The sequence below is a fragment of the Hemitrygon akajei genome, unplaced genomic scaffold, assembly GCF_048418815.1.
Source record: "Hemitrygon akajei unplaced genomic scaffold, sHemAka1.3 Scf000100, whole genome shotgun sequence".
NCBI lineage: Eukaryota > Metazoa > Chordata > Chondrichthyes > Myliobatiformes > Dasyatidae > Hemitrygon > Hemitrygon akajei.
The window spans coordinates 2390276-2416177 of NW_027331986.1; the positions used below are offsets into that span (position 1 = coordinate 2390276).

Consider the following 25902-nt stretch of genomic DNA (forward strand, 5'->3'; position numbering starts at 1 on the left):
GGGACCTTTTCAGTTTGGCAGGCAGTCATTAGTGGGGTACTGCAAGGCTCAGTGCTGGGATCCCAGTTGTTTACAATATATATTAATGACTTAGACGAGGGAATTAAATGCAGCATCTCCAAGTTTGCGGATGACACCAAGCTGGGCGGCAGTGTTAGCTGTGAGGATGCTAAGAGGATTCAGGGTGACTTGGATAGGTTAGGTGAGTAGGCATATTCATGGCAGATGCAACTTAATGTGGATAAATGTGAGGTTATTCACTTTGTTTGCAAGAACAGGAAAACAGATTATTATCTGAATGGCCGATTAGGAAAAGGGGAGGTGTAACGAGACCTGGGTGTCATTGTACACCAGTCATTGAAAGTGGGCATGCAGGTACAGCAGGCGGTGAAAAAGGCAAATGGTATGTTGGCATTCGTAGCAAGAGGATTTGAGTGCAGGAGCAGGGAGGTTCTACTGCTGTTGTACGAGGCCCAGGTGAGGCCACAGCCAGAGTACTGTATGCAGTTTTGGTTCCCTAATCTGAGGAAAGACATTCTTGCCATAGAGGGAGTACAAAGAAGGTTCAACAGATTGATTCCTGGAATGGCAGGACTTTCATATGAAGAAAGACTGGATCGACTAGGCTTATACTCGCTGGAATTTAGAAGACTGAGGGGGGATCTTATTGAAATGTATAAAATTCTAAAGGGATTGGACAGGCTAGATGCAGGAAGATTGTTTCCTATGTTGGGGGAGTCCAGAGCGAGGGGTCACAGTTTAAGGATAAAGGGGAAGCCTTTTAGGACCAAGATGAGGAAAAACTTCTTCACACAGAGAGTGGAGAATCTGTGGAATTCTCTGCCACAGGAAACAGTTGAGGCCAGTTCATTGGCTATATTTAAGAGGGAGTTAGATATGGCCCTTGTGGCTAAAGGGATCAGGGGTATGGAGTGAAAGCAGGTACAGGGTTCTGAGTTGGATGATCAGGCATTATCATACTGAATGGTGGTGCAGGCTTGAAGGGCCTAATGGCCTACTCCTGCACTTATTTTCTATGTTTCTATGTGTAGAAAATTAAAATCTCCCACAATCACAACCTTATGCTTACTACAAATATCTGCTATCTCCTTACAAATTTCCTTCTCCAATTCTCGCTCCCAATCAGGTGGTTTATAATACACCCCTATAAGTGTTACTATACCTTCCCCATTCCTCAATTCCACCCAAATAGGCTCCCTAAATGAGCCCTGTAATCTATCCTGTCAAAGCACCGCTGTAATATTTTCTCAGAAAAGCATTGCAATACCTCCCCCTCTTGCCCTTCTGATTCTATCACACCAGAAGTAACGAAATCCAGGAATATTTAGTTGCCAATCACACCCCTCCTGCAACCATGTTTCACTAATAGATACAACATCATATTTCCAGTTATCAATCCATACTCTAAGCTCATCCACCTTTCTTACAATGCTCCTAGCATTAAAATAGATGCATTCAAGAAACTTTCCACCTCTTCCTCTCTGTTTATCCCTAATGGTGCAAATAACTTTATTATCTCTTTTTTTCACTTCTCCCTTACATCTTCGGTCTGAGCGCTTCTACATCAGGGAGGGAGTTCAAATCATCTGTGTGTTAAAAGTTTAGCCATCATGGTGACGGAAGGCAGCTGCAGGTTCATGAGGGACTGTTACTGTGAGATTCTGCAGTTCTTGCGGCTGCTCATCGTACCCAGGACTGAACCCTGGTCACTGAGCATTGGAGGAGTCTGTTCTGCTGATGTTAGCCTTAAACTAGACTGGCATTTAATATTGTGGATCTGTGAAAGATAAATCAGTTCTGTATCAAATCCCATGTCTCAGGTACTTACTGTCTCTACCACACTCACAATGTACACTAGAAAGGCCACTCGGCCCATCTGGTTCCTGCCCAAGTTTCTGTTCCATATCAGTATATCAAAATCTCTCCCTGCCATTCCCCTCTCACTCTCCCTGAGGTGACAGGTTGCAGCTAGTCACCACTCTGTGGGATAGGAGATTTCCCATGAATTTCATGGAAACATATAAATGCACAACACATTACAGATGCTTTGTCCCACATTGCCGTGCCGACCATGTATCTTACTCTAGAAACTGCTCAGAATTACTCAACCACATAGCCACCTATTTTCCTAAGCTCCATATACCTATCTGAGAGTCTCTTAAAAGACTCTATTGTATCTGCCTCTACCACTGTTGCTGGTGGTGCTTTCCACACACACACCACTCTTTGCTTAAAAAAGTTAGCTCTGACATCTCCTCTGTACTTACTTCCAGGCAGCTTAAACCTATTCCCCCTTGTGTTAGCCATTTCAGCCCTGGGGGAAAAGCCTCTGGCTATCCACACGACCAATGCCTCTCATCATCTTAGACACCCGCATGATTTTCTCCAGGGTGAATAAGACGATGAGCTGACTGTGGTTGTGACTTTCTCTCTCTCTCTCCTTGTGTCTGACGTCACAGCCCCGCCTCACTCAGGCACTTAAAGCGACACGCACAGTCAATGAACCTGCGGTCTCGCAACACAATGCGCATCTAAAGCCTGACAGCAGACCAGTGAGTAAATCTTTGATGGTGCAGAGTCAAAAACCAAAAAGTTGTCAGCCTGAGTCAGGGCTTTGGGGCTCCAGAGAGAGATGGGGTCCAGAGTTTACCAGGAGGAGGAGGAATCAGACCAGCAGGATGTGGCTACAAAAGGAAGGTCAGAAACATTTGTAAACTGGTTGACCGGAAAAAAAGGTGGTTAATTTCAGGCAGCAAATGTGGAGAGGAATAAAAAGACAATGTTTAGGCCGAGCCCCTTCAGCATGCCTAGACTGTGTACTCCGATGCTTAGTTGCTCTCTGAATTGCAGAGTTCCTCCAGCGTTTTGTGTGTGTGCGTCTCTGTATTTCCAACAACTGCAGAATCTCCTGTGTTTTATAACTGCATTTTACTTTGGCGTTAGATACACGTTGATATTGAGTATATTGTTTATGGGAGCCGCTTTCTGCATTAAAACAGCTGTAATTTTTTTCTATACACACTATAAAAAAAATGAGGTATGGACATTGAACCAGTGCTTGCAGAAATGGTTAATGGCACCGTGATTACCCATAGGGCCATGCGTTAAAAATTTCGCCAACGCTGAAGCGCCAATGAAATGCGCAGCCGTCAGCCTGTGGACGTCCCTGAGTTTCACGCATGCGCGCAGTACACAGAAGGCCTTGAAAATGTCGGGTGCAGGTAAGAGCGATTCTCCATGTTTTTATCTTAAACACCAAATTCACAACAATTCCTGTGAAATCCAGACACCGTGGCCAACAATTCCGGGACAGTCCTGCCCTCTTCCCTCTCTCTCAGCCCCACGATCCGTACACGGGCCCCGGGGAGCTTCCGGCTGATGAGGGAATGGGAACCGATGGATCTTTCAGACAGAGCTGAGCTCCAGCTATCTAAATGCAAGAATTAGGAACTCGGAGAAAGGGAACAAAATCTTTTACATCAGCAGTTGAGAAAATCACCTTTGTTCTACCTCCAATCACTAATAAGAGAACATCTGAAGATTCTGGAAATCCAAGTAACACTCACACAAAATGCCGGCAAAATTCAGCATTAGTACTCTTTTCCGTAGATGCTGCCTGGCCTGCTGAGTTCCTCCAGCATTTTGTGTGTGTTGCTTGTTCTACCTCCTCTTGTTCTGGACTTTTCTACCCGTGAGAGCATGTTTTGTCCCATTCTCTCTGAGTACATAATGATATCAAACACCTTTGTCTGGGGAAGCAAGTAGCTTTCACATCCCAAATGTGCCAGACTCCAGTGAGACAGACTACTGCCCTTCCCTTCATATTCATTGGCATTGCCATCACTGAGCTCACCACTGTCAGTCATTGGGGGAGGCTTCAGGGGAATACAGAAACTGGTGATACTTGTGTGTATTCTGATGTTGCAAAAGTTGCTGGAAAATTTGCAAGTGGGAAGAAGTGGAGTGATATTTGGAAATCTGACTTTTTAAAGTGTAACTTAGCAAGCAAACCACATATGGACAATATGCAAAAACTTTGGTGAGAAAATCCTTCATTACCCATTACAGGCCAGCTACATAGGTTGTGTGAGAATGCAGATGAACTGGATCGAACCCAGAGGAGATCAAAGTTCCTATTGACAGTGATTTGCTAGCTGTGAAAATGAAAACCTCTCTATAAAAAAATTCACTGTGCACATATTGTCACTGGGTAAAAAAAATGCCCAGTGCAAGTCTTATGTACACACTGGTTATTACAAATTAGAGGGGGTATTGGAGGGAAGATGGGGAGACCTGTAGTGTCCCTGATGCCCTCACTTACAAGAAATGCATCCAGCTGCAGCTTGTAACCCTGCACTTTAAGGAGTTGGAACTTGAAACGCATATGGGGATTGATGGTCATTCCAGATACCAGCACTCTGCCCAGTCAGGAGATGATTTCTCTTCCAACTTGGGTTTAACCTCACTGTAACAGTGTGATACCAAATCAAAACTTGGCAACTCACGTAATCTCATCTGAAATGTTGTCCTACACCCATTGATGGATTTTGTAAATCTTCTACAGGTTAAAAACGAGAAGGAATTTGTCTCCAGGGATCCCAAACACAGCACGCCAGTTTTGTTGTCTCTGTCTAGATATTTAAGAAGTGGAGCAAGGGATTCAATCAACCATCCTTCCTGCTCAGACTGTGGGGAGGGATTCACTTGGTCATCTGAGCAAGTAGCAAGCCCGGCATTTTACACAGGAGAAAGGCCGTTCACCTGCTCAGACAGTGGGAATGGATTCACTCTGTCATTTCAACTGAAGGTACATCAGCAAGTTCACACTGGGCGAGGCCATTCATTTGTTCTGTGTGTGAGAAAGGATTCTGCCGGGCATCCCACCTGTGGACCCAAGAGTCAGATCACACTGGGCAGAGGCTGGTCATCTGCTGAATTTCGGGAAAGGGATTCTCTCGGTCATCTGACCTAATGGCACACCAACGTGTTCACACCAGGGGGCAGCCATTCACCTGCACAGTCTGCGGGAAGGGATTCACTCAGTCATCCACCCTACTGGAACATCAGCGAGTTCACACTGGGGAGAAGCCATTCACCTGCTCAGAATGTGGGAAGAGATTCACTCAGTCATCCACCCTACAGATTCATCAGCGAGTTCACACTGGGGAGAAGCCGTTCACCTGCTCAGTCTGTGGGAAGGGATTCACTCAGTCATCCAGCCTACTGAGCCATCAGCGAGTTCACACTGGGGAGAAGCCATTCACCTGCTCAGACTGTGGGAAGAGATTCACTCAGTCCTCCCACCTACTGAGTCATCAGCGAGTTCACACTGGGGAGAGGCCATTCACCTGCTCAGTCTGTGGGAAGGGATTCACTCATTCATCCCACCTACTGAGTCATCAGCGAGTTCACACTGGGGAGAAGCCGTTCACCTGCTCAGAATGTGGGAAGAGATTCACTCAGTCATCCCACCTACTGAGTCATCAGCGAGTTCACACTGGGGAGAAGCCGTTCACCTGCTCAGAATGTGGGAAGAGATTCACTCGGTTAGCGAACCTACAGAGTCACCAGCGAGTTCACATTGGGGAGAGGCCATTCACCTGCTCAGAATGTGGGAAGGGATTCACTCATTCATCCACCCTACTGAGTCATCAGCGAGTTCACACTGGGGAGAAGCCGTTCACCTGCTCAGAATGTGGGAAGAGATTCACTCAGTCATCCACCCTACAGATTCATCAGCGAGTTCACACTGGGGAGAAGCCGTTCACCTGCTCAGTCTGTGGGAAGGGATTCACTCGGTTAGCTAACTTACAGAGTCACCAGCGAGTTCACACTGGGGAGAGGCCATTCAGCTGCTCAGAATGTGGGAAGAGATTCACTCAGTCATCCCACCTACAGAATCATCAGCGAGTTCACACTGGGGAGAGGCCGTTCACCTGCTCAGAATGTGGGAAGGGATTCACTCAGTCATCCAACCTACTGGTACATCAGCGAGTTCACACTGGGGAGAAGCCATTCACATGCTCAGAATGTGGGAAGGGATTCATACTGTCATTCTACCTACAGAGACACCAGCGAGTTCACACTGGGGAGAGGCCATTCACCTGCTCAGTCTGTGGGAAGGGATTCACTTAGTTATCTAACCTACTGGTACATCAGCGAGTTCACACTGGGGAGAAGCCGTTCACCTGTTCAGTCTGTGGGAAGCGATTCACTCAGTCACACCATCTGCAGAATCATCAGTTAGTTCACACTGGGGAGAAGCCGTTCACCTGCTTAGACTGTGGGAAGGGATTCACTCAGTCATCACAACTACTGGCACACCAGTCAGTTCACAGTGGGGACTGGTCGTTGTTATGAATCCCTGGGTTTCGTTTGCTGTGGACTGTCATTTTAAGAGAGCGAGATTAAGAAGGTGAATCAGTCTAACTTGCAGCTTGTTTACATCGCTTGCAGCTTGTTTAGTTTTAACCGAGGACACAGACACTCAGAGTCAGATGGAGACGAAGGAGGAAAAACTGAAGGATCGACACCAGGGAACTAGTGGCCAAGGGTCACTGTTTGGAACATTCCTATCCTCACAAGGTGGGTTAATTATCGATTCACCGTACATCGAATGTGTGGTTGTCACCTTGTTTGATCCATAGGAGTGGATCGGATTTGGCGCATCCTGTGGAGACCACTTATGTGTTAACCCTTGCCTGGCTGTGGTGTTGTAGTTCACTTGGAGATGATACACCTTGTGACAAGTCACTTTCGGTGATAATTTGTATGTGGATTTGGAACAATGTTGGATAAAATCTACAGCGACTGTTCTCTCGTTTTACCACCGTAGAACCTGTGGAATTCTACATATTTGCGTTCTCTCGCCATTTACCATGGATTACAAATCTCTCTCTCATCGCCTATTCTGTAGTTGAACGGAACTTTCATACTTTACCATCTCAAGACTCCAAGCCTTGTTTCCCCCGAGCTCAATAGTTTGGGAGTTACATTTACACACATCTATAAACTTAACACTGTTAACTTCTGTTTATCTTGTTTAAGTTGCAATATTACAAGTAGATTCTAATAAAGATAGATTTAACATCAAAACCAGACTCCAGGTGTAGTCTATTGCTGCTGGTTTGTTTCTAAAGCATTATGGTTTGTAAAAAATTTGGGGTGTGGGTCTGGGATATGAACAAATTTGGGGGCTATTGATCGATGAATTATCGATTTGATTGGGGAAATCCCTTTTGATTTATTTGTGTGGAAATCAGCAGCAGTGGATATTTATAAATTTCTGGAAGTGCCAACCCCTGAGGCATTAGGAAAAGCCAAAAGGAATGAATTGCTGACTGTTGTTAATGGGCTGAATCTTAAGCAGGTAAGGGGGTGTGAAAGACCAGGGAAGCATAAAACTGGGAGAGGAGGTAAAGGTAAAACAATAGGGGTTATATTATAAAATATAGGCATCCACCCCCTTTTTCAGAGACTAGGATCCCTGTTTCAACCGGTAATGATGTGTATTTCAATGTGTTCAACTCTCAGTCCTCGATTCTCTAAATGAAAGGGTTATCACATTTGATTTTTCTTCATATGATGACCCAACCATTTCAGGGATCGGTCTATTGAAACTTCATTGCACACTCTATAACAAATACTCTCTAACCACTTTGTTAATCCTCTGTGCAAAAAATGTCCATCTTCCACAGCCCCGTGTTGCCCCAAACACTCACCTACTACCCCTGTCATTGGCCCCACTTGCAGGTCAACCGTCTGCAGGTGTTTCGCCCCCAACGTGAATCCCTCTGCTCGCCACCAGCGTGGGCTCAGACATTACCACAGATTTCCACCGGGACAAACATCCTGTCCGCCCCCTCTCACACCATCTTTTTCCTTTCAATAAAATCCCTCCTCTCCCTCCCCAGGGAACTGGCATCAAACCGACGGACCGAGCGGTCTCCTCCTACCTCTCGGCGACACATCAGACTCCGGCCACAGAAGACGCTTCACAAACCCCTCAACTTTCCTTGGAGGAAAATGGAAATAAATCAAAAAACGGACATTTACTCCGCTGTGATGTGGAGTTTGAGGCCGGAGCGGGAGGCGAACTCAGCGGGGGTAACGCCCTCTGGACTTGTCCACCTCTGCGACTGGTGGTAACAAGTGATTGACATCGCTTTGCAACAATGGGAATAGCGCAGCCCCTGAATCCTCTGTTGACAGCGGTAGGGGAGGGCTGGTCACGTGATTATTAGCCCAGCTATTAAACTGATAAAGCCCGAGCTCACCAGCGCATGGATGACGTAAGACGCTGTGCACGTAAGGGCAGGTCCCCGTGTGGGAAGCCGATGCGTGACGTCAGGCGCGAGGGGGTCTGTGTGACATCACCTGTGGGGATGCGCTCGCATTTAAATGCACCTTAATGTGTGTTTCTTATGACTTGAGAGGGACAACAACATTAATCACGGGTTTCATGACTGAATCCAGTGTTGTGAGATGTAACGTCCCCTGTTATGTGTCCGGCTGTGCCGTGTTGTTTGGGGGCTATTGATCGATTAATTATCGATTTGATTGGGCATATCCCTTTTGATTTATTTGTGTTTGGAAATCAGCAACAGTGGATATTGATAAATTTCTGTGGGTTGGATGACTGAGTGAATCCCTTCCCACGTACTTCCTCATCCAGGTCATCCACTCTTGGTCTTCCTGGAATCATTCTTTGAAACTTCTCTGGACCCACTCCAATACAAGCACATCCTTTGCTCAGATAATAAGTCGGAAGTACAGGTCGGAACCTGCTCACAATACACCAACAGTGATCTGCCCAATGCGTTATAAAGCTATAGTATCGCATCCCTGCTCTTATGTTGCTAACATTGCAGTTGTCATCCTTAATCAACTCCATCTGCAAGCAAACCTTTAGGGCCTCTTGCTCAAGGACTCAAAAGCACTTATGCACCTCTAATTTTTTCAAGTTTCTCCCATTTATTTTTTTTCTACGCCCAATTACTTCTACCAAATGTACATGACTTGCATACACTGTATTTCAACTGCTACTTTGCTGGCATTCTCCAGACCTACCGAAGTCCTTCTGCAGACTCCCGCTTTGCTCTAAACTACCTGTCCCGTACCTATCTTTGTATCAACTGCAATGTTCGTCACCAAGGTATCAATTCCGTCATCCATATCATTCAGATTTAACATGAAACGATGCGATCTCAATACTGACCCCTGCAGAACAGCATTAGTTACCGACAGCAAAACAGAATTGCCCACATTATTCTGACTCTTTCTCCCTTGTCAGTACAAGTTTCTTTCCTGTAATTCCATGAGCTGTGATCCTGTTCAGCAGCCTCACGTGCAGCACCTTAGAAACATAGAAAACCTGCAGCACGTTACAGGCCCTTTGGCTCACAAAGCGATGCCGAACATGTCCTTGCTCTAGAAATGCCAAGGGTTACCTACAGTTCTCTATTTTTCTTAGCTCCGTTTACCTATCCAGGAGTCTCTTAAAAGACCCTATCGTGTCCGCCTCCACCACCATTGCCGGTAGCCCATTCCGAGCACGCAGCACTCTGTGTAAAAAAACTTACCCCTGACATCTCCTTTGTACCTACTTCCAAGCATCTTCAAACTATGCCCTCTCGTGCTAGCAATTTCAGCCCTCGGAAAAAGCCTCGAACTATCCACATGATCAATGTCTCTCATTTTCTTGTACACCTCTATCAGGTCACCTCTCATCCTCCATCACTCCAAGGAGAAAAGACTGAGTTCACTCAACCTGTTCTCAAAAGGCATGCTCCCCTTTCCAAACAACATCCTCGTAAATCTCCTCAGCACCCTTTCTATGGCTTCCACATCCTTCCTGTAGTTTGGCGACCAGAACTGAGCACAGTACTCCAAGTGGGATCTGACCAAAGTCCGATATATCTGCAACATTACATCTCGGCTTTAAACTCAAGCCTGCGGTTGATTAAGGCCAATGCACAGTATGGCTACTTAACCACAGAGTCAACCTACATAGCAGCTTTGAGTCTCCTATGGACTCCGTCCCCAAGATCCCTCTGTTCCTCCACACTGCCAAGAGGCTTACCATTAATACTATATTCTATCATACTTCACCGAAGAAAATGAACCACATCACACTTCTTTGGGTTGAACTCCATTTGCCACTTCTCAGCCCAGGTTTGCAGACGATCAATATCCCCCTGCAACCTAACCCAACCTTTGTGTCATCAGCAAATTTACTAACCCGTACCTCCACTTCCTCATCCAGGTCATTTATAAAAGTCACGAAGGGTAGGGGTCCCAGAACGGCTCTCGGAGGCAGACCACTGTTCACCGACCTCCATGCAGAATATGACCAGTCTACAACCACTCTTTGTCTTCTGTGAGCAAGCCAGTTCTGGATGCACAAAGCAATGTGCCCTTGGATCCCATGCCTCCTTACTTTCTCAATAAGCCTTGCATGGGGTACCTTGTTGAAGATCATCTGAAAATCCAAGCAAACAACATACACTGCCTCTGCTTTATCTATCTTGCCTGTTATTTCCGCAAAGTATTCCAAGAGATTTGTCAGTCAAGATTTCCTCGAAACAATCCGGCTGACTTTGGCCTACTTCATCATGTTTCCCCAATTACAGTACCCAAAAAACACACTCTTAGTATACTATCACATCTTCCTGACCACTAAGGTCAGACTAACTGTCCAATAATTTTCTTTCTTGTGCCCCCTCTCTTAAAGAGTGGAGTGACATTTGCAAATTTCTGGTCCACCAGAACCGTTCCAAAATCTAGTGATTTGTGATAGATCATTACTCATCACTTGAAGAGAAAACTAAGGGGGAACTTCTTCATTCAGAGGCGGGGAGAGTGTGCACCGAGCTGCCAGAGCAAGTGGCAGGGACGATTGTAATCTTTAAGAGAAGTTTGCTTAGGTCACTGGATGAGAAGCATATGGAGGGCTATGGTCCAGGTGGAAGTTGTTGGAACTCGGAAGATTAATGCTTTAGCACGGACTAGACTGGCCGAATGGCATTTTCCTGTGTTGTAGTGTTTTATGACTTTAATGCCTTCTCAATCTCTTCAGTTACCTCTTTCTGAACTCTGCGGTGTCTTATCTACCTTCAGGCCTTTCAGCTTCAAAAACACCTTCTCTCCTTGGTAAAAGCATGTATCCTCACTTCTGCCCCAGGTACTGCTGAATGTTTGGCATTTATGTAATAAATTTAATGACACAGCTGTAGTGGGTGACTTCAATCTGCAGGAGGATTGGGAAAGTCAGATTGGCGTGAGATCGCAAAAGAGGGGATGTATTGAATGCAAACGAAATGGCTTTTTAGAGCAGCTGATGGTTGAGCCTGCTCGGGGAACTGCTATCTTAGATTGGGTGTTGTGTAATAACCCAGATCTTATTAGGGAGGTCAATGTAAAGGAACCATTAGAAGGCAGTGATCGTAATATGACTGAATTCCTACTGCAATTTGTGAGGGAGAAGCACAGGTCACATGTGTAGTATCGCAATGGAATGAAAGTGAAATACAGAGGCGTGAGAGAGGTGATTCCCCAGGTGGATTGGAGAAGGATGCTGGTGGAGATGACGCCAGAGCAGAAATGGCTGACGTCTCTGGGAATAGTTCATAATGTACAGGATAGATATGTCCCACAGACGTAGTTCTCAAACAGCGGGGCTAGGCTATCGTGGCTGACAAAGGAAGTTAAGGACTGTATAAAAGATATAAGGTAACAAAAGTCAGTAGTAGGTTGGATAACTGGGTAGCTTTTAACATCCAACAACAGGCAAATTTAAAATAAAAGCTATAAGGGGAAAGGTGAAATATGACAGCAAACTATACAATAATATAAACCAGTTATAAAATTTACGAAAGGGAGACGAGAGTTGATATTGGACCACTGGAAAATGATGCTCATGGGGTACAAATGGGGAAGAGATGGTAGATGAACTTGATAGGTACTTTGCATCCATCTTGTCTGTGGAAGACACCACCAGTGTGCCAGAGATCCATGAGTGTCAGGGAGCAGGAGCGAGTGACATTGCTATTACAAAGGAAAACGTGCTAGGCAAACTCAGGTTCTTAAAGTGGATAAGTCACCTGGACCAGATGGACTACATCCCAGAGTCCTGAGAGAGGTTGCTGGAGAGATAACAGATGCATCGGTCATGACCTGTCAAGAATCACTTGATCCTGGCATAGTCCTGGGGGACAGGAAGTTTGCAAATGTCAATCCACTCTTTGAGAAGGGAGGAAGGCAAAGTAAAGCAAATTCTAGTCCAGTCGGCCTAACCTCAGTGGCTGGGAAAGTGTGGAGTCATGATAACAGATGAGGTTTTGGGGTACTAGGAGACTAATGATATAATAAGACAAAGCCAGCATAGGTTCTGTACAGGGAAATCTTGCCTGACAAGTCTGTTCCAGATCTTCGAGGAAGTCATAAGCAGGATGGACAAACGAGAGGCGGTGGATATCATTTACTTGGATTTTCAGAAAGCATCTGATAAGGTGTCACACATGAAACTGCTTAACAGGATAAAAGTCAGAAGTAATACTGGCATGGATAGAGGAATGGCTGACAGCCAAGAGGCAGCGAGCGGGAATAAAAGGGGCCTTTTCTGGTTGGCCAGCAGTGACTTGTGTTCTTCAGGGGTCAGTATACGGTCCGCTACTTCTCACATGGTTTGTCAGTGATCTGGATATTGGAACTGATGGGGTTGTGTGGCTCAGACTGTGGGAAGAGATTCACCACATCATCTCACCTAGTGACTCACCAGTCAGTTCACACTGCAGTGAGGGATTTCACCTGTTCAGTCTGTGGGAAGAGATTCACTCAGTCATCTAACCTACAGAGACACCATCATGTTCACACTGGGGAGTAGCTGTTCACCTGCCCAGACTGTGGGAATAGATTCACTCGATCTTTCAACCTACAGAGTCACCAGCGAGTTCACACTGGGGAGAGGCTGTTCACCTACTCAGACTGTGGACAGGGATTCACCAAATCATCTCACCTAGTGACTCACCATTCAGTTCACACAGCAGAGAGGGATTTCACCCGCTCAGATTGTGAGAAGGGATTCACTCAGTCATCTGATCTGCTGGCATACAAGTGAGTTCCACTGGGGAGAGGCCTTCGACCTGTGAATGTGGGAAGGCATTCACACGATCATCTCATCTATTAAAACACCAGCGAGTTCACACCACTTAGAGGCCGATCGTCTGCTCAGACTTTGGGAAGAGATTCTGTCAACTGTCTCCACCAAGGCTGCATCATTGTGTTCCACTGGGGAGAGGCCATTCACGTGCTGTGAATCTGGGAAGGGATTCACTCAGTAATCTAACCTTGTAACACACGACCGGGTTCACATTGGGGAGAAAGTTTCAATAAGCTGTAGGCTGGATATTTGCCCATACCCGTTGCTGAATGCAATTTCGACAGTGACTGGGGGAGTCTAGTACAAGAGGGCATGACTTAAGGTTTACAGGGCGCCCATTCAGAACAGAGATGCGATGAATTTTTTTTAGTCAGAGAGTGGTGAATCTGTGGCATTTGTTGCCACGGGTAGCAGTGGAGGCCAAGTCATTGGGTGTGTTTAAGGCAGAGATTGACAGGTATCTGAGTAGTCAGGGCATCAAAGGTTATGGTGAAAAGGTGGGGGAATGGGACTAAAGGGCAGATTGGATCAGCTCATGATGAAATGGTGGAGCAGACTCGATGGGCCAAATGGCCGATTCTGCTCCTGTGTCTTATGGTCTTATGTGATTTTTTTTCTCATTTGTGTTTTTCCTCTTCCTCCTTCTGTCCAAAGTCGTGTTAATCTCAGTGGGTTTGAGTGTAAATAGTCTTTTCTAAACTTGTCATTTCAGTTCTTACTTATCTTTGTAAATTTTACTGATTGAAATGTAACTAAGATATTTTCATTAAAAAAAAGTCACTGTCGGTATTGATGGAAGTGTTTATTGCCTTTGTTGTATTTGTTAACTATTGAGCTCTGTTCGGCAGTTTTTTAAAGCCTTGAAATAAATGTTGTCGATGGTTTTCCCAATATTGCACTACTTTCTGTTGTTTTTGCTTGTTGATTTTTCAGATACGTGGTTATCAACAGTCCCAAAGAAGGGTCATGGCCGGAAATGTTGATTCCCATCCATAGATGCTGCCTGACCTGCTGAGATTCTCCAGCACGTTCTGTGAATTTCTCTCGATTTCTTGCATCTGCAGGTCCCCTTGTTTCCCAGATATGTATATGTTTAGTTTAATAACAAGCCGGCTGTGGGGTTGTGTGGCTCTGTTGGTGAAATATTAAATAATATCATTAGATAAGAGGTGGCATAGGGTTGGGCGGTGTAGAATCTGTGGGTAGTATTAAGGAACAGCATATGTGCAAAAAAATCCCTGATGGGAATTGTATAGTGACCCCAAAACAGTAGTAAATATGTGGTCCGCAAATTACAATGGGAGATAGAAAATGCCTGCCAAAAGGGCAATGTTTTTTTTAAGAGCAGCTCGTGGTTGAGCCCACTTGGGGATTAGCTATTCTGGATTGGGTGTAGTAATGAACTGGAATTAATTAGGTCACTTGAGTCCAAAGAACCCTTAGGGGCAAGTGTTCTTAATGTGATCAAATTCACCCCGACATTGGAGAAGGAGAAACTAAAGACAGATGTGGAATAAAGAGAATTAGAGAGGCATGAGAGAAAACATTCTCACAATTGATTTGAAAAGAACATGGGCAGGGTTGAAAACAGAGCACCAATGGCTGGAATTTCTAGAAGCAATTCAGAAGTCACAGAGAGGAAGTGGTATTCTAAAGGTAAGGTGACAAAACCGTGGCTGATAAGAGAAACCAAAGACAACATATAAAACAAAGAGAGGGCACAGCACAAAAATTACTGGAAGTTGGAGGATTGGGAAGCTTTTAAAAGCTAACAGAATGCAACTAAAATCATTAAGAAGGAAAAGATGGAATACTTAGGTGAGCTAGCCAGCAATATTAAAGAGGGTACTATTTTTTCTTCAGGTACATATAGTGTAAAAGAGAGACAGAAGCGAATATCAAACCAATGGAAAATGATGCTGTAGAGGTATTAATGGGGTGAGGGTGAAAGATGATGGCTGATGAACTGAATAAGTATCGTACATCACTCTTATCTGTAGAAGACACTGGCAGGAATATGGAAGTCCCAGATGTCAGTGGTCAGAATGTGTAAAGTTATGTTACACGGGAGAAAGTAGAAGGAAAGGTGGGCAGTAATTTTTTTACTGGAAGGAGAAATCGATATTCATGCCTTCAGGTTGGAGCTGTGCAGTTGGAATATGATGTGTTTCTCTTCAACCCTGAGTGTGTCAAGTGGAGCAACTCCAGCCATTGCTATTCTGCCATCATCCCTGCTAGTGTCCCCTTCAATCAACTTTAGTAATCTCCTCTCCTGTGCCTCCGTAGTTCCCCTCACCCTACTAATAATGATGCATCTTGTTTTACCTTTCTCCTGTCAAAGTGCAGGGTGAATTGCAACATGTTATGATCATAGCGTCAACATGGTTCCTTTACCATAAGTTCCCTTATCAAATTTGGTTCTTTGGACAACACCCAATCCAGAATCAACATTTCTCAAGAGGGCACAATTACAAGCTATTCTAAAAGCATCTCATTAGTATTTTCCAAATGCCCTCTCTTGAGATCAAGCACCAATCTAATTTTCACAATCTACCTCCACCCATCCCACTCATGGACTATTCATTTCACTCTCATTGGTGGGTAGATGCGCAGGATCCTCACCAGGACTACCAGCCTCTGAGACAGCTCCTTTTCCCAAGCAGTAAAGCTGATAAATATCTCTACCCTCTAACCCACCCTTCCACAACACCAAACACCTCTACTTTATCATTTCCTGTCTGTCATCTTATATGCAGGCATCCTATGCCGAGCGTCACTTTATGGACATACAATCAGTCCGTGCACAGTATATAAGCTGTGGATATATGTTGTTACTGTTGTGTTTTTTGTGCTGTATTGGAGCCGGAGTAATAATTATTTCGACCTCATTTACACGTGTCTGCTGGAAATGGAATTAAACAACCCTGAATCTTGAATAAACATTTCAGCAGCTGCAGCGTCACATTTCTGTCTCTCAGCGTTATTGCGGCAGAGCGCCACCTGGTGACAATGGAGTCCACAAATCAGGGGTCCTGTTATTGTGGTAAATCACCACCAAGTGGCAGTGTTGTCCACAAAAGCGAGAGGTTTACAGCGGTAAGGAGGAGTGCAGGGGCTGCAAGTCGATGAAGTTCCAGACCTGCCCCTAACCACTCTCCTCACCACGAGTCAGAGTCCCAAACAGTCCTTCCATATGAGGCAACTTTTCAGCATCGTGACTGTTGAGGTCATCCATCGTTTCCAGTTTTCCAGGTGTGGCCTCCTCGACATTAGTGAGACCCGATGTGGTTTCTGCATTCTGTTCTCTGTCCCGCTGAGATTCTGCAGATGTTGGAGATGCAGAGTAACAGACACAAAATGTTGGAGGAAGTCAGGAGGTCTGGTAGCTTCTATCGAGGGGATAAAGCAAAACAGAGATTTCCTGTCGAGACCCTTCATCAGGACTGGAAGTGGGGAGAAGCCGGAATAAGATGGTGCGGGGAGTGGAAAGAGTCCAAGCTGGTAGGTGATAGGTGAAGCCAGATAAGAGTGAAGGTGAGTGGGTGGGGGAGGTGGGAGATGAAGTGAGACGCTGTGAGGTGGAAGGTGGAAAATGCAAAGGGCTGAAAAGGAGGAATCTGATAGGAGAGGAGAGCGGACAATGGGAAAGTAAAGGGGAACCAGAGGCAGACGATCCGCAGTGGAGAAGAGAGAAATGAGGAGACAGAATGGAGGAGGCTGGCGTGTGGGTTGATGAAATGAAAACGTGGAGATAGAAGTTAAAGATATCGATGCTCATGTCATCCGGATGTAATATGAGCTGTTGGTCCTCCAACCTGAGAGTGCGCTCATCGTGTTAGTTAAACAATGAACCGGAAGGGAGAGTGGATTAATAATTTTCCCCTGGGATCCCTATTAAATCAATCCTCCCTCACCTTAAAACCGGTGCTCTCTGGTTGCTGATTCTACAAAAATGGGGGTGAAGAAAAATAAACAGAAAAACATATAAAACCTACAGCACAATACAGGCCCTTTAGCCCACAAAGTTGTGCTGAGCATGTCCCTACCTTATAAATTACTGGGGTTACCCATAGCCCTCTATTTTTCTAAGCTCCATGCACCTATCCAGGAGGCTGTTAAAAGACCCTGTCGTTTCCCCCTGCACGAACACTGCCGGAGCCCATTCCATGCACTTATCACTCGCTGTGTAAAAACGTACCCCGACATCTCCTCTGTACCTATTTCCAAACACCTTAAAACTGTGCCCACTGGGGCAGCCATTTTAGCCCTTGGGAAAAACCGCTGACTATCCACTCGATCAATGCCTCTCATTATCTTATACACCTCTATCAGGTCACCTCTCATCCTCAGTCGCTACAAGGAGACAAGGCTGAGTTCGCTCAACTGCGCACATTCCCCATTTCTGTACACTTATAGTTTGGAACACCTGCATAATGTCACCTCAATCTCCAGCACTTCAAGGTGTGAAATCCCTACCTGCCCGACCTCTCTCCAGAACTCAGTCCCTCGAGTATCGGCAGCATTCTCGTAAATCTTTTCTGCCCTTATTCTAGCTTAGCGTCCTCTTTCCTATAGCAGAACGACCAAAACTGAATACAATAATCCAGGCATGGATACCCGAGCAATACCCTAATCCTAATGCAACCTCACTGGCCTCTTCTTCAGACCATGAGCCATGAGATATGAGACAGAGGCTGCTCAGCCAATCGAGTCTGCTCCGCCATTCCTTCCTGTCCAATTGATTACCTCTCGCAACCCCATTCTCCTGCCTTCTCCCCATAATCTTTGAACATCCCTTTAAAATACACTCAATGACTTGGCGTCTACGCTTGGGTAGCTTTTAAAATCTAGAACAGGCAACTAAAAAAACAAGCTATATGAAGGGGAAAGGTGAAATATGAGAGCAAACTAGACAATTCAATAAACCATTATAAAAATGCGAAAGGGAGGCGAGAGTTGATATTGAACCACTGGGAAATGATGCTCATCTGGTAGAAATGGGGAAGAGATGGTAGATGAACTTGATAGGTATTTTGCATCAGTCTTCTCCGTGGAAGACACTGGTAGTGTGCCAGAAAGAGTGTCATTGCTATTACAAACGGAAATGTGTTAGGCAAACTCAGGTTCTTAAAGTGGGTAAGTCTCCTGGACCAGATGGACTACATCCCGGAGTCTTGAGAGAGGTTGCTGAAGAGATAACAGGCGCAGTGGTCATGACTTCTCAAGAATCACTGGATCCTGGCATGGTCCCGGAGGACCAGAAGAATGCAAAAGTCATTTTACTCTTTGAGAAGGGAGAAGGCAAAAGAAAGCAAATTATAGTCCAGTTAGCTTAACCTCATAGTTTCTGCATAGGGAAATCTTGCCTGACAAATGTGTGAGATTTCTTCGAGGAAGTCATAAGCAGGATGGACAAACGAGAGGCAGCGGATATCATTTACTTGGATTTTCAGAAGGCATCTGATAAGGTGTCACACATGAGACTGCTTAGCAGGATAGAAATCCGAAGTAATACTGGCATGGACAGAGGAATGGCTGACAGCCAAGAGGCAGCAAGTGGGAATAAAAGGAGCCTTTTCTGGTTGGCCAGCAGTGATTAGTGGTCTTCAGGGGTCAGTATTCGGTCCGCTACTTTTCACATTATTTGTCAATGATTTGGATAATGGAACTGATGGCTTTGTGGCAAAGTTTGTGGATGATTCAAGGATTGGTGGAGGCGTTGGTAATGTTGAGGAAGCAATGCGATTGCAGCAGGACACAAACAATTTAAATAACGGGCAAAAAGTGGCTGATGTAATACAATATTTCGAAATGTACGATAATGCATTTTGGGAAAAGGAACAATGGTGAAACTGACTGGGAGAAACTTCAAAAACGGAAGTACAGAAGGAAATCTGAGTCTTCGGGCAAGACTCCCAGAAGGTCAATTTACAGGTTGAGCCTGTGGTAAAGAAAGCAAATGCAATGCTGGCATTTACTTAAAGTGATGTAGAATAGCTAAGCAAGGAGATAATACTGGTGTTTATAAGACACTACTTAAGCCGCACTTAGAATATTTGGGACCCATATCTCAGAAAAGGTGTGTTGTCGTTGGAAAAAGTCCAGAGGATGTTCAAGAACATGATTCCGGGAATGAAGCGGTTAAGGCATGAGGAGCGTTTCCAGCCTTGGGCCTGTACTCCTGCACTGACATATGTTTAATAAATGTGGGTCGGGGGTGTTAAATCTCACGGAAAACCAACGAATGTGGAAAGGTCTGGATAGGGTGGATGAGGAAAGGACTTTTCGTATGGTGGGGGTAGCCATAATGGAGCGCACAACCTCAAAACTGAGGAGCGACCTTTTAGAGTAGTTAAAGAGGATTTTATTTAGTCAGAGAGCAGTGAATCTGTGGAATTCTCTGACACAGACGGCGGTGGGGGACAAGTCTGTGGGTACATTTAAGGCAGAAGCTAATAGTTTGCTGATCAGTCAGGGCATTACAGGATATGCCGAGGAGGCAGGTGCGTGGGGCTGAGTGAGAACTGGGATCAGCCATGATAGAATGGCGGAGCAGGCTTGATGGGGCTGAATGGCCTAATTCTTCTCCTATGTCAGATAGTCTTATACTCGAGTGTCTGACACAGTGAAGACTGACACAAAATACTTATTACATTCGGCCGCTATTTCTTTGCTCTATTACTCACTGCTCTATCATCTTCCAGCGGTACAATATTAACTCTTGACTCTCTTTTACTCTTTATATATCTGAGCAACTTTTGATACTTGATATTATTGGCTCACTTACCTTAATTTATCATCTTGTCTCTCCTGTGTGTGTTTTTTGTTGTCTCCTGTTAATTATCTAAAAGCTTTCCAATCCTCTCACTTCCCACAGTTTTCTTGCTATATTACGTGACCCCGCTTTTGGTTTTATCCAAAACAGGAGAAAATCTGAGGATGCTGGGAATCCAAGCAACACAAACACAAAATGCTGGAGGAACCGAGCAGGCCAGGCAGCACATATGGGAAATAGTAAACAGTCGACGTTTCGGGCCGAGACCCTTCATCAGGACGGGGGGGCGGGGGGGAAGATGAGACGTCAGAGGAAGAAGTGTGGAAGTGAAGGGGTGGACGAAGTGGTCGGTGACAGGTGAAACCGCGAGAGGGGGAGTAGTGAAGTGTGAGGATGAGAGGGGTGGAAGAAGTGTGAAGGTGAAGGGGTGGAAGAAGTGGTCGGTGATAGGTAAAACTGCGAGAGGGGGAGTAGTGAAGGAAAAAACTTATTAGGATTTTATTTCCTTAACGATTCTTGAAAAAATCAATTGCTAATGCCTCCACATCTCCTCAGTCACCTCTTTCAGATTTCTGGGGTGTACAACATCTGGTCCAGGTGACCTATTTACCTTCAGACCCTCTCTGTTTCCGAAGAATCTTCTCTCGTGTAATGTAACTTTACACATTCTGAGCACTAACATCTGGGACTTCCATATTCCTGCTGGTGCCTTCGAGAGATAAGATTGACGTACAATACTTACTCAGTTCTTCTGCCATCACTTTGCACCACAACCCCATTATTACCTGTTCAGCATCATCTTTCAGTCCACCCCTTTTTCAGAGACTGGGATCCCTGGTTCAACCAGTAAGGATGTTGTGCATTTCAATGTGTTCTCCTCTCACTCCTCGATTCTCTAAATGAAAGGGTTATCATATTTGATCTTTCTTCATATGATGACCCCACCACTCCAGGGATCAGTCTGATGAATCTTCATTGCACTCTCTCTAACAAATACTCTCTAACCTCTTTGCTAATCTTCTAAGGAGTTAATTTCCATCTTCTGCAGTCCCGTGTTGTCCCGACCACTTCCGCCTCTCTTTTGCACTATATGTAGCTGAAGAAAAATTTGGTATCCTCTTTAATATTACTAGCTAGCACACCGATGTATTACATCTTTTCTTTCTTAATTATTTTAGTTACATTCTGTTTGTTTTTAAAAGCTTTCCAATCCTCTAACTTCCTAGTAATTTTTGCTCTATGCCCTCTCCTTGGGTTTTACGTTTTCTTTGGTTTCTCTTATCAGCCACGGTTTTGTCACCTTCCCTTTGGAATACTACTTCCTCGTTGTGATGTATATATCCTGTGCCTTCCGAATTGCTTCCAGAAATTCCAGCCATTGCTGCTCTGTTTTCATCCCTGCCCGTGTTCTTTTCAAATCAATTTTGACCAATTTTTCTCTCATGCCTCTCTAATTATTCCGCATCAGACTTTTGCTTCTCCTTCTCTAATGTCAGGGTGAATTTAATCGTATTAAGATCTCTTGTCCCTAAGGGTTCTTTGAAATTAAGTGACCTAATTGATTCCGGTTCGTTACATCACCCAATCCAGAATAGCTGATCCGCAAGTGGTCTCAATCATGAGCTGCTCTAAAAATGCATCTTGTAGGCATTCTAGGAATTCCTCCTCTTGAGACCAACACCATCCTGATTTTCCTAATCACTTGCATGATAATCCCCCATGACTATTGTAACATTGCCCTGTTGGCACGCATTTTCTATCTCTCATTGTAATTTGTGGACCACATACTTACTACTGTTTGGAAATCTCTATACAATTCCCATCAAGGAGTTTTTTTTTACATTTGCTATTCCTTCATTCTACCCACTGATTCTACACGTTCAGACCCTATGCCGCCTCTTTCTAATTATTTTATTTAATATTTTACCAACAGAGCCACAAACCCCACTACCAGCTTGTTCTCTCAAGAAACATATAAGTATCTGGGAAGCAAGAGGGCCTGCAGATGCTAGAAATCTAGAGAACTACACACAAAGTGCTGAAGGAGCTCAGCATGTCAGGCAGCATCTATGGATGGGAATCAACATTTCGGGCCAAGATCCTTCCTCGGGACTCTTTTTATTGTAATTTATTTTTTTAATGATGTTCATCATCAACAAACATTTCCATAAGATGTATTTCAGGTACTTTACATATATATTTGCCACGAATCTCCACATAATATTCATCTGAGGTATACACTTATAGAAAAGAGAGGAAAGAAAGAACAAGCGAAAGGAGAAAACTATGTACAAGTAGGCAGTGATCCTTTTTACAATATTTTCATTCATTTGTGAGAATAAAATCAGGTCTATGAGGTGTTATGTAGTTAAACCATTTTTTCCAGTATGAATCAAATTGTTTCAACTTATGACTAACAGATGCTGTTATCTTCTCCATTTTGTAAATGTCCATTATAACTTCCATTCATGCGTTTAAGGTGGGGCTGTCCTGTGATAACAATTTCTTGGTAAAAAAAAATCTTTTTACCAGCAACCAGCAGAAAATTCATTAAATATTTATCTCTTTGTTAGCATTCTTGAGGTGTATACCCAAAATATATGGTCTTACTTTCTATGGGGACGTCACATTTAAAATGTCTTTCAGGGCAGTGTGTATCCCACTCCTATAGTCTTTGACAACAGGGCAATCCCAGAACATATGATAATGGTTTGCATTTTCATTTCCACAATTACTCCAGCAAACAGGAAGTTAACTATCATAATGGGATTTCTGAGAGGGTGTAATAAAATATCTTATCAAGGTTTTCCATCCAAACTCCGTCCATTTCTGTGAACTGGTACACCTCAATTGATAACTCCATAATATTGTCCATTCTTCCTCAGATATAAATATTCCTCATTCCTTGTCCCATTTTGTTTTAATGTACACGCTCGAAATTACTCTACTACCATTATCTGAATTATACTTTTCTTTTTTTCTAAATAGCTCTATCAAACATGAATTTGCCTTGGTTCCATTTTTAACCCTCTTATTAACATAAGGTGGAGTGGCGGAGCAGACTCACCTACTTCTGCTCCTTTGTCTTGTGATCTTGTAATATCGCCCTTTTGGTACGCATTTTCTATCTCCTATTGTAATTTGTGGACCACATACTTACTACTGTTTGGAGGTCTCTATACAATTCCCATCAGGGGGTTTGTTTTTACATTTGCTATCCCTTCATTCTACCCGCAGATTCTACCAACAAACAAACAAAGCAGTAAGTGCAGAAAATGCCAAGAGAAACCAGAGACAATCGGAGACATTCCAGGCTCCTGCAGCAGTTTAATTCAATCTGATTACTTACAAAAGTACAATCAAGTGGCAAATATCATTTACCAAAATCTTTAAAATACAAACTCATGAATGCCCTCTATCACTTCTTAAAGGCTCCATAAATTCAAGCCTGATCTGGTTTTAGAGTCAAACTCTTACAAATTATATGATAATCAATACATTGTTTCAGATAGGACAATCCATAATAACCATCCGGATATAATACTACAAGATAAACAAGCAGGAACAACAACCTTAATAGATAAAACCATTCCCAACACACACATGTTCCACAACCAGTGGAACACCTCACCACAGTTATTGTTTCTCTCATCAGTCAGACAAACAAAAGATTTTCTCTGTCAATCAGCTTCCAAATGTTGCTACTCTGTCATTCTTTGCCACGCCCCGCTGCTGCTTCCCTTCTCATCATCATACGTTCATAATCCAGAACCCCAAACTCTGCCCTGTGCAGACACCCCTCGGGTTTCTGACCCTGCTTCGTTGAACATCCAACAGATGGTTTTCCATTCTGCTTTCAGTCTTTAAAGGACAGGGGTGTTTTCAACAACTTTTAGAAGCAGGGAAAATGACACATAATGTGGAAATGATTCGTGATTAAGGAGGTTAACTACCAAAGCCATTCTTCCTCAGTCCAGAGATGAGAGGGGTGAAGAACATCTCAGACAGAACTGCAGTCAGCTCGTCTTCTTCAGTCAGCAGGGAATTCAAGGGAAGCCTCTTCACCCACAGAGTGGTGACTGAAACCCATCCGACAGGGAGAGAGAGAGAGTGGAACAACCGGGGAGGATTTAAAGGACTGTCCTGGAACAGAATCACTGGCTGGGTCCAGCTAGCCTGAGTTGACTCTCTACTCTGCACTAGGCATGTTATAAATTCACTAAGTACCAGAGACAGAGTTTAAAATAGAACTAATTTATTTGTCTCAGATCCAGAATATTAAACTCCACTTGTCACAAGGTTAGATTACTGAGTGAATTCCTTCCCACATTCACAACGGATGAACGGCCTCTCCCCAGTGGAAACTCAATGATGCACATTTGGTGCAGATGGCTGAGAGAATCTCTCCCAAAAGTCTGAGCAGATGATCGGCCTCTACCCAGTGTGAACTCGCTGGTGTCTCAGTAGATTAGATGACCGTGCGAATCCCTTCCCACAGTCTGAGCAGGTGAACGGCCGCTCCCCACTGTGAACTCGCTGGTGTCTCTGTAGGTTAGATGACTGAGTGAATGTCTTCCCGCAGACTGAGCAGCTGAATGGCCTTTCCCCGGAGTGAACTGACTGGTGTGTCTGTAGGTGAGATCCGAAAGTGAATCCTTTCCCGCAGACTGAGCAGGTGAACGGCCTCTCTCCAGTGTGAACTCGCTGGTGTCTTTGTAGGTCGAATGGCCGCGTGAATCCCTTCTCACAGACTGAGCAGGTGAACGGCCTCTACCCAGTGTGAAATTGTTGGTGCTTCTGTAGGTCGTATGATCGATTGAATCCCTTCCCACAGTCGGAGCAGGAGAATCGCCTCTCCCCAGAGTGAACTACCCGGTGTCTCCTCAGGTAGGATGAATGAGTGAATCCCTTCCCACAGTCTGAGCAGGTGAACGGCCTCTCCCCAATGTGAACACTCTGATGTACCTTCAGATGAGATGATCGAGTGAATCGCTTCCCACAGTCTGAGCAGATGAAGGGCCGCTCCCCAGCGTGAACTGACTCGTGTGCTTTTAGGTTAGATAACTGAGTGAACCCCTTCCCACACAAAAAACAGATGTATGGTCTCTCCCCAGTGTGAAGTCTCCGATGTGCCTTCAGCTGAAAGGACCGAGTGTATCCCTTCCCACAGTCTGAGCAGGTGAACGGCTTCTCCCCAGTGTGGACTGACTGGTGTTTCAGTAGGTGAGATGATGTAGTGAATCCCTTCCTACAGTCTGAGCAGGTGACCGGCTTCTCCCCAGTGTGGACTGACTGGTGTTTGAGTAGGTGAGATGACTGAGTGAATCCCTTCCCACAGTCTGAGCAGGTGAATGGCCCCTCTCCAGTGTGAACTCGCTGATCTGCCATTACGTCAGATGACCTTCCCCACAAATTCAGCAGGTGACCGGCCTCTCCTTAATGTAAACCGACTGGTGTGTCGGTAATTGGGTACTTGTGTGCCAGCAGGTTGGATGACCGAGTGAATCCCTTCCCACAGTCTGAGCAGATGAACGGCCGCTTCCCGGTGTAAAATGACGGGTATGCCTGTAGGTCAAATGACCGAGCGAGTCCCTTCCCAGTCGAAACAGGTAGGATCGGGAAATGAGCAGGAAGGATGATTGCACGAATACCCTGTTCCACTTTTTAAATATCTGGGTAGACACAGCGAGACTGGCGTGTTGTGTTCGAGATTCCCGTAGACAAATTTCTTGCCGTGTTTAACCTGAAAAAAAGCAAAATCAATCACTGGGTGAAGGACAACATTTAAGATGAGATCACTTTGGGCGCCGAGGTGTGATCTGACATCACAGTGTTACAGTGAAGGTCAACCCAAGTTGGAGAGAGAAATGACCTTCTAACTGGGCACAGTGCTGGGAAATGGAATGCCCATGAAATTCTCTGATGCTCCTCCTGCCTCTATAAGAAT

The 25902-nt window shown here is 44.7% G+C and overlaps 1 protein-coding gene across 5 annotated transcripts in view; it reads left to right on the forward strand.

The window, feature by feature from the left end:
* Window positions 1-25902, forward strand: part of LOC140723105 (uncharacterized) — a 165861-nt gene that overhangs the window by 15676 nt on the left and 124283 nt on the right. The window contains exons 4-6 of one of the 5 annotated variants that reach the window (XR_012097805.1): window positions 3117-3242; window positions 4586-4828; window positions 6478-7105. The exons of 2 other annotated variants lie outside the window; for them this stretch is intronic. The gene's annotated coding sequence lies outside the window, so the exon portion shown is untranslated. Of the gene's footprint in view, window positions 1-3116; window positions 3243-4585; window positions 5178-6477; window positions 7106-7934; window positions 8830-25902 lie in introns of those variants that run through there. 2 more of the 5 variants (XR_012097807.1, XR_012097806.1) reach the window with 2 other exon arrangements.